Raw genomic sequence first — 16,333 nt, forward strand, 5'->3', positions numbered from 1 at the left:
AAGTCCTGCAATTGGAATCACCATTCGAGAACACCACAAAATTTCTGAAAGAGTACTTGGCTGTTGTTTATAAAATTTGGATACACTACCCCAGAATCCAACACATCTCTTGTATCTCCTGGAAGGTGCGAGAAGTGGGTGGAGGTCAATGATTCACAACATGACCCAAGAGATCCCTGGATAAGGGTGATGGAAGAAGAAGAAGAAGGAAAAGAGGAACAGGAAGAAGAAGCAAAAAAGAGAGGATCTCCCTAGTTGCATTGTCCTGGTTTGGCCACTGACACCTTGTAAAATTTACTTCTGTAATGCCACAAAAAAGACTGATAAAAAATGAGACAATGTTGCAAATATTTGGGAAAACACATAAAACTGCATGCAGAGAGCAGAAAATCTTGCAAGAAAGAATTAATAATGACATTTGTAATTATTTCATTGCAATGAGAAAACCAAAATGTAATTAACCACGACCAAACAATAAGAATCTGGATGATGGACATTAAGAAACAAATTGGCCCAAATAACACATTGTTTAAAGAATCCAAGTCATGAGTCAGAAGATTCAAGAGATAAACAAAGTAGTTTTGCATAAGATTACACACAAAGTTAACAAAAGGTGTGCTGCTGATGTTACCAACGTACAGGCAAAAGCCAAAGAATTTGTAACTGACATAAGGCATTTCACTGATGAACACAATTTTATTTCAGAGCAGATGCTAAGTGCAAATCAATCCATATTTGATAGAGTTTTACATTCTGGAAGAACTCTTGCCATTAAAGAAAGCAAGACTATCTTTGGTTGCCATTGGTTCAGTTGCAGCAACAATGTATTCAAACAATAATGCCAGTTCTTATAATGGATGGTGCGCTACTTCCATATATTGATGGCTTTTATTTTTAAACCTCGTATGTCCCAATGCTCTTCCTACCCATTTATATTCCTTAGGACTGGTCACGCCTCCCAGCCACATATTTATATGCAGTCCATCAGAATAATTTTTGTTGTCTTCATTTTCCTATGCTAATGTGTAATGAAAAATGTACTTTAACGTACCACATTGTAGGGATATTGTTCGCAAGGCGAATTTATGCACTCCTACAGTATAGTGTATTTAAGGTTCATTTTTCTTCATTTTCCCAAATATTGAATGTGTTCTTTTAAGAACAAAACACGTCATTGTTTAATAGTGTATATTTTATTCCTTGTTTTTTTTTTTTTTTTTTTTTTTTTTTTGCTAGTTGCTTTACGTCGCACTGACTCAGATAGGTCTTATGGCGACGATGGGACAGGATATGGCTAGGAGTGGGAAGGAATCGTCCGTGGCCTTAATTAAGGTACAGCCCCAGCATTTGCCTGGTGTGAAAATGGGAAACCACGGAAAACCATTTTCAGGGCTGCCGATAGTGGGGTTCGAACCTACTATCTCCCGAATACTGGATACTGGCCGCAATTAAGCGACTGCAGCTATCGAGCTCGGTATTATTCCTTGTTTAATAATGTTTTATTTATATTGAAATATTGAATATTTATATTGAAATTGTGTGTTCAGCAGGCTGGAAAGCTTTTAAGTTTACACACCCTATATCTTGTAAACCTTATCTTACACGGGCCAAAAGAGAACAAGAGCCTACCAAAGGAGATCAGCAGGAATGAAGATAGAGAGGTTAATGACAGCAATGCCAGACTCACCTGGGCAGTGGCGATTCGTGCATGAAGGGCTTTTGGGTGCCGCCCCACCGCCTTTTCAAAAACAATTAAAGTTATTTCACTCGGTAAATGATTACATAAAGAGATGGACAAACGTAGGGAAGTTGAACTTATGTGGTGTGATATTCAGTTATACAATGTTATCTTTATTATTTTGGCTGTAAACATTTTGCTCTTCTATCTTCAAGAAAATGGCAAAGACTTTCAGACTGTGGCTGCTGTCCAGCAAACACGATGTTTTCTCTTTAGCCATGAGGCGCTTGGACTGTGGCAGCAGAGCCCTGAGTACGTCCTCAGACTTTGCTAGTGCGCGGGGTGCAGGAGGAGCCTGGAAGGACAATGTGGGCTTGTCAGGGGAAGGAAAAGTGCAGGCGGGTATGACCTGTCCGGCAGAGCCCTCAGTAGGTCCCAAGAGTTTGCAAGTGTGCGGGGTGAGGGAGAAGTCTGGAAGAACGATATGGGCTTGTCAGAGGTAAGAAGAGTGCAGGCAGGTGTAAGCAATGAACGGCAGAGGCCTCAGATACATTGCCAACCACTTTAAAATGTAGCCTACTTAGGCTTCCCCCCTCCCTACATCTTATATTAATTTTTGTTAGAGATTAATTCCAAAACATTTTACAAAACAATGAATTCCATTATATTGACTATTTAAACAATTCAGTTCTATAAAGAAGCTAAAATAAAGATTCAAAATATAACCATAACATGATGGCGCTATTTGCAGGGTGGTCAATTTGTTAAATACATTGTCATACTTTGAAATTTGAGCAAGGAGATAGAAATTCAGGAGTGCACTGTGTATTTGTTTTCATGAATGTTGTTATTATCAATTGTGATTGTGATCAGTGAAACAGTGCAGTGGTATAATAGTTGGGATTGCATTAGCTGTTAGCCTGTTAATGAATGTGTGTGCATAAATGCCATTGTAGTGTAGTCAATTAATTAATTAATCTTGTAGTGCAAGCAGATTTCCATTCAGCCAGTGTCATCGGATTATTATTCATCTAAAAGTATCGTGGTGCTAGTCAGTGAAAACTGGACCGATTGGCGGCACAGTCTTGCCAGAGTAAAATGTCACGAAACGCCACTGCACCTGGGGTCATGTGATGAGCCCTTGTAAGGTAGACTCTCCAACGAGGGTGGGTTGCATCTGCCATGTATGGGAACTGCATGTCTTTGTAGTGGCGGATAGTGTTGTTGTGTGTGTTGTGTGAGTTGCAGGAATGTTGAGGAGAGTACAAATACCCAGTCCCTAAGCCAAGGGAAATTTTCAGGTTAAAATCTCTGAACCGACCAGGAATTGAACGCAGGGTCCTCTGAACCAAAGGTAACTACACTGACCATTCAGCAAAAGAGCCAAACTACATAAGACTGAGAAACTGAAGTTGAGCGGTTGGATCCTAGGCCATAATACCTTATGACAGCTATCCTCAAAGTAGTTTACTGCAGATTTGCCTGAACTTGCATCTAGAAAATTCTAGAGTATTACTTTGTTTCAAATCCCCAGTTTCAGTTCTAATCTTAGACCCAGTAATTACAATAACATTATGTCTCATGGTCCATACAGCAATATACTGTACATATATTTTAACAGTGGCGGCGATAAGGGGGATGAGAGTGACAGTCGCCTCCTCTACTTTGTGAAGAAATTATTTTTATTAAATTGTAGCCACCTAAAACTAGGAACTAATTCTTTCCTTTAATTTCTTTAAATATTGAAAAAATACTTAGTGGAAATATGCTCAAAATGTCATTTGATGCAGCTAACTGATTTTTCAGTACCACAGAAAGTAGTGCAGACTCGCGCAGCAGCGTGAAGAAGCACGATTAGTATCTGATGGGACAAAACCAGTTGCACACATGTGTAATTTTTCCTTTGGTGAAAGTTTTATTGTATAGTATTGAATCAAAATTTCAAAAGACTATTATAGGTTGGTAAACTGTCAACCTTTACTTCTCTGTCAAAATTCACTCAGAGAGAATCAAAAACTTGGTAGCTATTTTGTTTCAATTTTGTTGTCCATCTCCCTCTATATTCCCCAGGCCTTTGGTACTTTTTTTTTCTGTTTTCTATAAATATTTGTGCCCCCCCCCCCCCCCTTCCCCATTTGCAATTCCCAATCACCACTACTGTGTTTTAAAATCTTGTCAATACTGCTAATTACAGATCATATTGTTACTCATGAATAGCTTTTAGAATGACTCAGTTAACAGTGATCACTTTCCATGTTAGGAGTAGATAATGTATAGGGAGAGTGTGACAACTGAGTGAAACCATCACTGGCAGCTGTGGTTCAAATCCCAGCAAGGGGACTTTTGAATTAAATTGTCAAGTCCAAATAAAACTGGAGGCTCTGCAGCTACAATCACGATATCAACAGTCTTGTAAATCTACAGCTTTACTTAAAAATTTGTGGATATCTGGGGAGTACTTTTGTATAAAAAGACTAGTCTTTGTACAGTTTCATCAGTAATGCCATGTATCAGAGATTAATGGTAGCAGAAGAGACAGAGCAGATGGGAAACTATGTGTTATTGTGGTGGACGATAGTGTTGTTTGTGCTGTGTAAGTTGTAGGCAGATGGGGAACAGTACAGACACCTAGTCCCTGAGCTAAGGGAATTAACCATTTACTGTAAGGTTAAAATCCTTCAACCCAGCCAGGAATCGAAACCAGAGCCTTCTGAACTGAAGATCACTATGCTGACTATTCAGCCAAGGATCCAGACAGAGATACACTTAAAAGCATTCTATCACAATATCTATCAATCAATCAATACTGATCTGCATTTAGGGCAATCGCCCAGGTGGCAGATACCCTATCTATTGTTTCCTAGCCTTTTCTTAAAAGATTTCAAAGAAATTGGAAATTTATTGAACATCTCTCTTGGTAAGTTATTCTAATCCCTAACTCCCCTTCCTATAAACGAATATTTGCCCCAATTTGTCCTCTTGAATTCCAACTTTATCTTCATATTGTGATCTTTCCTACTTTTAAAGACACCACTCAAACTTATTCATCTACTACTGTCATTCCACGCCATCTCTCCACTGACAGCACAATTAGGGAACTGGATTAATAAGTTCTGTGTAGAACTAATCATCTCCTACTTCATATTCTATATATTGTACAGGGATATGTAAAGGTTTCTGGTTAGTGACATAATAGAAGGTTTGTTGGGTGTCAGTATATCAATACAGTTCTCAAATGTTTATCTGAATTTCAAATAAGTATTTATTTTATTTCATTTTATTTTAGAGGGCATATATTAAAATTGCTTTTCATAAGAATATTAATACATAGCAATTATATATTACCTCAAAATATAAACTGAAATGTGTGTGACCACATCCAGAGAAGAAGTCTTGTTTCTGGGACCAGTAACCTTGAGAGAACTGGTCTTGTGCTCTCTCTCTCTAGACTTGCAATAAGAGGACAGTGGGATATTATCTTGACAGCTGGGCAGCTATTAGATGACCTTGATATGCTCCAATCTAGTGACCAATTGGGAATATTTATCCTGTAAATTTATCTAAATGGTCCACAATGAGATAACTAAGGCAGGCTTGCCATGAACTTTCATCTCAAGGCAAAGAATTGATATTCAGTATTGATTGTTAGGAATTTCTTTTACATGTACCTTCTTGGTTAAAAATTGATTTAGGATTAAAGCAGCTACATTTGTGAGAAAGGAGAGATATAATACAATACAAATTACTGCATTTGTATTAAATCAAATCTTCCCACTATAAATACTGTCCCTTTACATTCTAAAAGGTGGAGTACTGTAACAAATGTTTTTATAGTTTGTTTTTTTCTGAAATGGATACAGAGATTTCCTTGCTTACCAAAAAATTTGCTTTACAGTTACTGAACGGAGTGGATTGGCTTAGTTGATGTGAAGTGGTGAGTAGGAGTAAGGAATATCATCCTGTATCTTAATGCACAAGAACCTTGACCTGGTCTGATAAAGAAGTAAGCCTATGCTTAACATGTTATAGGATTATTCTGACAACCACGTGTATGTTTATCAAGTTTTAATATAGCTTGGAAGTTAGCTCCATGTCCGGCTCCATGGTTAATTGGCCCAGGGGGTCCCGAGTTTGATTCCTGGCCAGTTCAGGGATTTTAACTTTAATTGGTTAATTCCAGTGGCTTGAGGGCTGGGTGTGTGTGCCATCTTCAGGATTAGAATTCATCATAGGTAGGGCCCAATTCTTACAGACGCACCGTATGGTGTTAACTCAAAAGACCTGCACCAGGTCTCTCCGAAGGCCACATGCCATTATTATTATTATTATTATTATTATTATTATTATTATTATTATTATTATTATTATTATTATTATTATTATTATTATTATTATTATTATTATTATTATTATTATTATTATTATTATTATTATTATTATTATTATTATTATTATTATTATTATTATTATTATTATTATTATTATTATTATTATTATTATTATTATTATTATTATTATTATTATTATTATTATTATTATTATTATTATTATTATTATTATTATTATTATTATTATTATTATTATTATTATTATTATTATTATTATTATTATTATTATTATTATTATTATTATTATTATTATTATTATTATTATTATTATTATTATTATTATTATTATTATTATTATTATTATTATTATTATTATTATTATTATTATTATTATTATTATTATTATTATTATTATTATTATTATTATTATTATTATTATTATTATTATTATTATTATTATTATTATTATTTCAAACCAAGGTTTCTTCTGAATAATGTGTCATGCAATGTTTAATGTTTGACATTGCTGACAGAATACCCTCTAATTGTGTATGAAGTTAAGATTCAGAATGAGAAATATTGTATGATCTATTATACACAAATTGAAGCTCCAAGGAAATCCACTGGTATATCAGTGTATACGATTATTTAGCTTAGTGGAAAAAGCACACAGAGAAATGAGTGACTAAAGTTACAAGCAAAAACAGTGCTCTGATCCCAACTCTATCAGTTGATGACAGCCATTTTATGTAGGACTTTCTCCTAATCAATCCAGGGAAGTTTATTTTAAAATTTGTTTTACATCACACTGACACAGATAGGTCTTATAGTGATTATGGGATAGGAAAGGGCTAGGAGTCTGAAAGAAGTGGCCATAGCCTTAAGTTAGGTGCTATCCCGGTATTTGCCTGGAAGAGAAGTAGGAAACTACGGTGGGAACTGAGCCCCCCTCTACTCAGTTGACCTCCTGAGGCTGAGGGGACCCCATTCCAATCCTCGTACCACTTTTCAAATTTCGTGGCAGAGCCAGGAATTGGACCTGGGCCTCCGTGGGTGGCAGCTAATCGCACTAACCACTACACCACAGAGGCCGCGAATACAGAGAAGTACTAGACTACAATAATGTGAGACGTTCTTCTCATTTCTAACCCTAAAGAAATGTACCAGGATAGTTTCATCAGGGACAATCCAGAGAAGTACTGGACTACAATAATGTGAGACATTCTTCTCATTTCTAACTCTAAAGAAATGAACTGGGATAGCTTCATCAGGGAGCATAAGCCTTCTTTGGACTGGAAATTTCATCAAAAGTGAGGAGTCCACAAATCAGATGTCATCAGTATTATAAACTGAAGCTTAGTTTTTATATGTCTATCAAACTAAAGTCACAATCCAGGGGATGCATAGTTTTTCATGGAATCCTAACTATTGCCACTTTTCCTAAAATATTTCAGTACACTGACCAGGATTCAAACCACACCTGCATATTAAAAAATGACAGCAGACATGATCAGTGAGAATTTTTCTTAGTATTCTTTAGCCATGGCCAATGTATTAAATGCTTTAATATCGCAATGGTTTTAACAAACAGAGTAAATTAGTGACAGATCTTAACAGAAACACTGGTTGCCTTTGCTATCAAAGAAGCCATGTAGAATTCAAAAAAATGCATGAAGAAGTTTTATAACAAGCCAAAAGAGCCTGTCAACATTGCACGGGAGATACAGAAACTAGGAGGTAGAACTTTATATTATACTTGGAAGAATTAATCAATTAATAATACACAAATTTCTGATAACAGGAAGGAAACTACCAAAGTACCAACTTTTAAAGTGGTTAACAGGCTGCAAATGGGCAATTATAGGGCCATTTGTTCGATATTTAGTAACTGTAAACAGATTGAATATCTTAATTTGGAATATCTGCAAAAAAAATGGGAGACAATATTGAGGATTAACAATAAGCAACATAGTTTTTGAAAAGCGTTCTTTCTTCGGAATCAGATGCTGTCACTTTCAGGATATTAGTGAATCACACTACAAAACAGTTCATGTTGACCCTGCAGTAACAGATTTTGCTAAAACCTGTGATGTAATACCGTGTGAAATTCTGATCTGAAAACAAAGATATATAACAGGTTAATTTTGGGGATTAAAGAGTTTTAGTGGATGTGATTGTGCTGGGATTACTATACTGTTTATAAGGGAAAGTACAACTAGAAACCACCCCAGAGTCTTACACTAAGGGTAAAATTGGGAAGTAAGTACGTAGATGAAGTTGCTAGGACATTAGAAGTCATATAGGGCAGTGCTGTTACTGCATTTATCAACAATATTCCAATGGGTATCTACACAGTTGCAGACTATTTGTAGATGGTTATATCTTCTTCTTCTTTTATGACCGCATAGGATCACTTTAGTTAGTCCATCGTTCAGGTCTCTTTGAAGGGATTGTTCGGGCTTTGCGGTCCTCCCAGTACTTCTTCAGATGCTCCAATCTTCGTGCCGTTTCCTCGATTGAAAATATGCGTGTTGTTGGTTTGTTTCATGCAAGGGTAAAGCAGAGGTTTGTATTCTTGAGTTTTGTATTCAATTTTATCTTATTTGTGGTGTCTTCTGTTGTACGGCCTATTTCCTTCAGATCCTCTCTTACTTCTCTGATCCATTTACATCCTGTTGTGGCATTTTTTGAGACAAGAGTGTGTTGTAGTAGTTGTTTCAGAAGTCTCGAATCCTGCATCCTCATGATATGTGCAAAGAATCCCAGTCTCCTCTTACGTATAGTATCTGCAATGGGTTCTAGCTCTTTGTTAGGTGTTATCCACCACTATCCATCTTTCTGGTAGTTTTTGTTGATGCAGGTTCTTCCAATCCTCCTTTCAGTTTTCTGAAGTCTGTCTTTGATTGTTTATTCAGGTGAAAAAGTGTTTCTGCTGCATATGTAGCTTCCGGTTTTAAAACTATGTTGTAGTGTTATATTTTTGCATTTATTGATAAACATTTCTTTTTGTAGATATCCCGTTTTAATTTTTGTGCTTTAGCTAATCTATTAGATCTTGTTTGGATTGAGATTTTTTCATTTAGATTATGTGTTATTACTTCTCTAAGATATTTAAATTGAGTTACTATTTTGATTTTGTTACCATTTATGGTAACTTCTTTTAGTTGTGTTGGTTTTTGAGGCATACTTTCTGTTTTTTCAAATGATATTTTGAGGCCAATTTTATTTGCAATGTTTTGAAGTTCTGATATCTGGGTTTTTGCTTCTTTTATGTTCACCGCTAGTAATGCTACATTGTCGGCGAAACCCAGGCAGTTTGTTTTGATTTTTCGGCCAATCTTTATTTTTGTGGAACATTTCCTAAACCATTCCTTCATTACCATTTCTAGAGCACAGTTAAATAATAGTGGTGAGAACCCATCTCCCTGCCATAGTCCAGTTTTAATTTCAAATGAATGTATATGAGTTGACTATGTTTGTAAGTATAGGAGATATTATATGTAGAATTTTGTAAATAATTTAAATTTATTGATGAGCTGTGTGTTTAATAGAAACAAAATTGTTAGCGTAAATTGTATAATATTGTATTATAGGAAAATTTTCTTCTCATGTTCATTTAATATTTAGTTCTTGACAATAATGTATTTTAGTGTACCATTTGCCACCGAGGTAGACATCTAATTTGCAAATAAAGTGATTTTGATTTGATGTCAAGCTCTTCATTTTCCCCTGTCTTATCTGACCCCATTTGGTCAACTCTTGTTCTCTTCTGACCATGATATTATGTGTGTGAGGCCTAGGGATTCTTTCACCTTCAGGCCCTTTCTTTCCTTTTGTTAAAATTCATTCTTTGAAGTGTTGGACCTCTTCCATTTTCCCTCTGGTTAATGTTAATAGAGGATGGTTACAAGTTGTACTTCCTCTTAAAACAATAATCACCACCACCAGTGTATTAGTGGGCACATGTCAAAAAATGAAGGCAATAAAAAATGCAGAGAAAAGAAAGGCAAGGTGGCTTGTGATTTTGTATTGCATCAGCTGAGATGTGGAAGGTGACTCATAAAAATATCCAGAAATCCACATAAAAAATTACCTCAAGTGGGACATTGTACACATCATTGTAATTTGTGATAAGGGTGCTATAGAACAGCCATCATTATCATCATTAGTCATTTTGCTCATTGCTGAGCGTTGAGACCTCATAACTCTGTCATTTCTGCATTGCAGCCTTTACAAGATCCCTCCATCCAGACCAGTTATCCGCTTTACAAGATATGGAGAGGTACGCCAGTGGTCTTCTTCGCCTGATCTAACCATCTACTTGCCTTCAACTTTGCCTTGCAAAATGGTATTTTCTAAGTTCTCTCCTTTGTTTCTGAAAATGTAGCCAAGGAACTGGAGGTAGCACTCACTCACACAAGAAGATAAGACATTTCTTGATGCTCATTTCTTTCAGAATGGAAACATTGGTTCTTCTTTCTGTCCAGGGTACACACAGCATTCTCTGCTAACACCACATCTCAAAGGCATCATTTCAACTTTTATCTCTAGCATTCACGGTCCAGGTCTCACAGCTGTACAAAAAGATTGAGAACACTAGTGATTCCACGAAGCACATCTTCGTAGATTTTGATATTGCCCGTTCTGCCTGATCTTAGTGAGTTTAACCAGTGCAGCACTACCTACAACAATACATCTTTTGATCTCTATTTTACAGCTTCCTGTGACATTGATGACTGACCCAAGGTATACAAATTCCTTTACTATCTCCAGGTCCTTTAGACATCCTGTAAGTTGGATTTGACCTTGCCAATCACCTACCATTAGTTTGGTCTTTTTCATGTTCATCTCCAGACCATTGTGAAGGCTAATATTCTTCACTCTTGTAAACAGGTCAGTGAGTTCCTCTTCACCTCCAGCTATAAGGGAAGTGTCATCTGCAAATTGCAGGTTGCTGATTTTTCTGCCGCTAATCGAGATCCCACCATTCCAGCCATCAAGAGCTCTCTTGAAGACACACTGCATAGATGTTGTAGAGTTGAGGTGATAATATGCAACCTTGCCTTACTCTATTTGTCACATTGAAAATGTCCAAGAGATCACCATCCACCTTTACGGTTGCTGCATGGATTTTATAGAGACCATTCAATAATGATATTAAATGCAGCACCTGCCACACCTTGTCCCATATAACACATCAAAGGCCTTTTCGTAGTCAAGGAGGCAAAAAATGGCAGGGACACAAAACTCGCAACTTTTCTTGATTATCTGTCTCATGTTCATGTTTGACTCTCTTGTTCCTTTACCTGCAACAGAGCCTGCTTGTTCTTCAGATATCTGAGGTTGCAGGAATGGTTTTAGGCGTTGATTTATTATGTAGAGGAGGACTTTGCTTGCATGAGATTTTTCTGTTGTTGTTATTTTGCTTTACGTCGCACTGACACAGATAGGTCTTATGGTGACGATGGGACAAGAAAGGCCTAGGAATAGAAAGGAAGCGGCTGTGGCCTTAAGTAAGGTACAGCCCCAGCATTTGCCTGGTGTGACAATGGGAAACCACGAAAAACCATCTTCAGAGCTGCCGAAAATGGGATTCGAACCCACTATCTCCTGGATGCGAGTTCACAGCTACGCGCCCCTAACCGCATGGCCAACTCGCCCTGTCATGAGATATTAATGCAATAGTATGATGATTGGAACAATCCCTCACAGACCCATTTTTTTGAAGAGGAATTAGTACAGATGTTGTCCATTCCTTGGGCCATTCACCAGTTTTCCACACTATATTACATACTGAATGTAAAACACGCATGCCATCCTCCCCTATCACTTTCAACATTTCTGCGGAAATACCATCAATACTCGGGGCTTTGTAATTCTTCAGATGATTGACGGTATTCACGATTCACTGAGAAGAATATCGGGTTCCTTGTCACCTCATAAAAATTTCCTGTTTGGCATAATTTTTTCCTTTACAAAAAAGCATTTCACAGTATTGTTTCCATCACTCTATTGCTTTGTTCTTATCAGTAATAAGGTTGCCATCTTCATCTTAAATCACTCATGTACATGGATTGAACTCACGGGAAATACAGTTCATTTTTTTTAAAAGATCACGTGTTTGATTCAGCTTTTAATGGTGGTCTATTTCATCACAAATACTAGTGAGGAACCATGAGAACAGTAGTACTAAAGAAAAGAAACAGGGTTATCTATCACTTGTGAGGCTAGAGATAGTGCAGAGAAATCTGAGGATGATGATGATGCTTGTTGTTTAAAGGGGCCTAACATCGAAGGTCATCGGCCCCGCAGAGAAATCTAGCAAGGTTTTCAGTCCTAGAAGTAGTGTAATGAGGACATCCAAAGAGTTTGGAGGTTTTCAGTTTGGGAAATATAAGCAAGTGCAAGGGTAAAACTATGGGTATATTGATATAATCACATGTGGAATCTAGGAGGGCAACATTGTAGGTGAAGAGAATACAAGTAAATGGAGATGGGAAGGTGAGAGACTTTGGAGAGAAGTCATGCAGAAAATAAAGTAAGGGGTACATTGGATATTTCTGAATGAAGTGGATGTTTGTTGTAGACAGGAGAAAGCAGCGGAGATTATAAGGAATCTTGGGTGTAGTGATTATCAACCCCACTTGGATGTCACACACATCCATGCATCGACATCTAGATATACTTGGACTATGGTTTTGAATGGTTGGAGGTAAGAAGAAAAGGAGGCTATGATATGATGGATGACCTTTACTAGTCTGATGCTGTAGAAACCAGCTTATGAATTAGTAGGGAGATCAACAGAGTTAAGGAAAGAGGGACATTCACTTCCATGATCCTTCAATGATCTTGGATAAAACAGATAGCAGGCTACTCTAGTGACAGAAACAAAGGCCAGAGGAAGGTTTGTATGCTTGCTATATGACAATTTTTAAAATTTTCTTCCAATTATTAAAATTAATAAATCGAGGTTATGAGCAAACATTACAGATGAAAATCTCCAAAGATGCTCAAGTGTGTCCGTGTGCAGAAATGTTGTCCATTTTGTTATGCAACAGAAAAATACATTTTATTTATCTATTACTAGTTGTTCCTTCTGGCACCAGAAAAATATGAGCCAGGCCTTCAAAAGTGTTTTAAACAGTTCCCTTCTCATTGTTACTGTGTAGAACAAAGATTCCCTCCTTACACATGCAACCCCAAAGATAACTTTCACAGACTTTATAAATGGTACAGCTTTGACAAAAAACTAATCTAAGGTTTAAAAAAGGTCCTTTGTGGAAATGAAGATGCCAACACATGAAAATTACTAATTACACTGCAACTTTTAGCTATTGCTGGGCCTGAGCACAACTCAGTACTGACTGGTCTGACTGATGATGTGTTTTGGTAAGGGTTACAACCTAACAATGATTGCCCAGCAGGTGGCCAGTCTGGTATGTATTGCTACAAGTCTACAACAATAGATACTCTGCCTATACAGGGAAGTCGCTTAACCTTCAATATCCACATTCCTCTTCAGTTCAAGATAAACAGCATTATGTCACTTGAGCATAAATTACATTTTCAAATGTTATCTTTAAATAAAAGTGTCCTGGCACCACCAGGCCTTGAAAAAAGGTGAATATATATACGATTTTTCATGATTTTACGCTCAGCTTTTAACATTCAAAGACCGAACATTACTACCTACTGGCCATGGGTACGTACTGCAAGGTGCAAGTACAGCTTGCAGAACCATAGGTCAGTAATGTCTTTGAGGTTGAGCCAGAGGTACTCCTGAAGCCTGTGGTAATGTGATGGGGATGGCCCACGTAAAATAAACGGTGGTTGGTTCGCGTTGATGTTGATGGGGTGGAAGGAGTACCTTTGGTTGTAGGGCTGTTTTGTCTTATGTTATGTAAAAAAAAACAAGGCATCACTGGGATATGTGTTTAATTGATTGTACAGTTGAAGGTGTGCCATAAAACTACCTCTGTCTACAATATTTATCCATTTATACAGGTGAAAAGTTATTTGTTGCCTAAAGGCAACAGTATGCAGTAGAGGGTTAAGCAGTTCCCTTTTCATTGTTACTGTGTAGAACAAAGATTCCCTCCTTACACATGCAACCCCAAAGATAACTTTTACAGACTTTATAAATGGTACAGCTTTGACAAAAAACTAATCTAAGGTTTAAAAAAGGTCCTTTGTGGAAATGCAGATGCCAACACATGAAAATTACTAATTACACTGCAACTTTTAGCTATTGCTGGGCCTGAGCACAACTCAGTACTGACTGGTCTGACTGATGATGTGTTTTGGTAAGGGTTACAACCTAACAATGATTGCCCAGCAGGTGGCCAGTCTGGCATGTATTGCAACAAGTTCAAGATAAACAGCATTATGTCACTTGAGCATAAATTATATTTTCAAATGTTATCTTTAAATAAAAGTGTCCTGGCACCACCAGGCCTCAAAAAAACCACCAGGGCTGAAACACACCACTGGGAGTAACAATGATGTCTCACTCTGCTGTGCTAAGGAAAAAGCCTTCAAAAGTGTTTTAACCCTCTACTGCATGAATTATTTTTCGTTTTCGTTTGGTGAAGAAAATTTCAAGCTTTAACCCTCCTCTGCATACTGTTGCCTTTAGGCAACAAATAACTTTTCACCTGTATAAATGGATAAATATTGTAGACAGAGGTAATTTTACGGCACACCTTCAACTGTACAATCAATTAAACATATATCCCAGTGATGCCTTGTTTTTTTTTGTTTTTTTTTTTACATAACATAAGACAAAACAGCCCTACAACCAAAGGTACTCCTTCCACCCCGCCAACATCCACACGAACCAACCACCGTTTATTTTACGTGGGCCCTCCCCATCACATTACCACAGGCTTCAGGAGTACCTCTGGCTCAACCTCAAAGACATTATCGACCTACGGTTCTGCAAGCTGTACTTGTGCCTTGCAGTACGTACCCATGGCCAGTAGGTAGTAATGTTCGGTCTTTGAATGTTAAAAGCTTAGCGTAAAATCGTGAAAAATCGTATATATATTCAACTATGGCAATCCACATCACATACAAGTGTTAAGCTATTAGCACCAGTTAAGAATTGCCGGTACATCCAATACACTGAACGTATGTTGAACATTAACCCTCTACTGCATGAATTATTTTTCGTTTGGTGAAGAAAATTTCAAGCTTTAATGTTCAACATACGTTCAGTGTATTAGATGTACCACGAACCTACTACGCTGGCGTAGCAGGGGGAGAGGTGATACTCCCACGTGGCGTGTCCCAGGTGTCGGATAGGGGGGTCCTAACCGGCCTGCCAGCGGACTTGAGGGAAATAAAATACCTCTCGCGGACCAAACACACTACTACCTGCAGGTGGGGGATGCACATGTAGAATACACCTGCGGTATCCCCTGCCTGTCGTAAGAGGTGACTAACAGGGGCCCAAGGGGCTCTGAACTTGGGAGTGTGGATTGGCGACCACGGGGACCTTAGATGAGTCTTGAAATCGCTTCTACTTACTTGTGCCAGACTCCTCACTTTCGTCTATCCTGTCCGACCTCCCTTGGTCAACTCTTGTTCTTTTCTGACCCCGACAGTATTAGAGCACTCGAGGCCTAGGGAGTGGACCTTGCCTTTCTTCGTCCGTTACTTCATCTTTCGAAGTGACGGATCCTTTCTTTCTTCTTCTCTTCTCTCTCTCTTTACCCCCTGTGGGTGGGGGACGCATACGAATAATACACCCACGGTATCCCCTGCCTGTGCTGAGAGGCGACTAAAAGGAGCGACCAAGGGATGATTGAATTAGAACCATGAAACTACTTTTGATTCGTACCATCACGCGGGGGACACCATGGGTGGCCTGTACTTGCAAGTTGTACCACTATATTCGGTACGAAATGGGTTTTGTGATTAGTAGCAGTCATGAGCTTGGCCTGGGGGTCTCCAGTACCTGCGCGTTGTACCATGTGAGCAACACCACGGGTCTGGGCGTTGCCTGTGAGTTGTACCACTATATGAGCGACACCGTGGGTCTGCGTTGCCTGTGATTAGTACCCACTATTTGAGGAACACCATGGGATAGTGTGGTTAGTACACCTAGGTGAGGAACCTCATCGGTTTGCGTTGGCTATGAGTGGTGCCATTGTGTGAGAAACACCATAGGTTTGCGTTACCTATACGACGTACAATACTTGTGAGTAGTACCATCTTGTGTGGAACACCGTGAGTCTTCGCTACTTTTGATTAGTACCCCAACATGACAAATATCATGGTTCTACTTTACTCGCGACATGTACCATTCTGAAGGGCTTTAGACCTG

General features: G+C 38.0%; 1 protein-coding gene and 1 long non-coding RNA gene across 3 annotated transcripts in view; one reads left to right on the forward strand and one right to left on the reverse strand.

Annotated features, from left to right (window-relative positions):
• The window catches only part of LOC137500404 (UDP-glycosyltransferase UGT5-like), a 53,533-nt gene extending 47,908 nt beyond the window's left edge, over positions 1–5,625 (reverse strand). Inside the window, exon 1 of one of the 2 annotated variants that reach the window (XM_068227175.1) lies at positions 5,555–5,625. The gene's annotated coding sequence lies outside the window, so the exon portion shown is untranslated. Of the gene's footprint in view, positions 1–5,023; positions 5,176–5,554 lie in introns of those variants that run through there. The other variant, XM_068227174.1, reaches the window with a different exon arrangement.
• A 148-nt stretch (positions 5,626–5,773) lies between these two features.
• LOC136872439 (uncharacterized) overlaps positions 5,774–16,333 on the forward strand; it is a 113,035-nt gene continuing 102,475 nt past the window's right edge. Inside the window, exon 1 of the long non-coding RNA XR_011018029.1 lies at positions 5,774–5,910. This is a non-coding gene — a long non-coding RNA (uncharacterized lncRNA). The remainder of the gene's footprint in view (positions 5,911–16,333) is intronic.

The sequence above is a fragment of the Anabrus simplex genome, chromosome 4 (assembly GCF_040414725.1).
Source record: "Anabrus simplex isolate iqAnaSimp1 chromosome 4, ASM4041472v1, whole genome shotgun sequence".
NCBI lineage: Eukaryota > Metazoa > Arthropoda > Insecta > Orthoptera > Tettigoniidae > Anabrus > Anabrus simplex.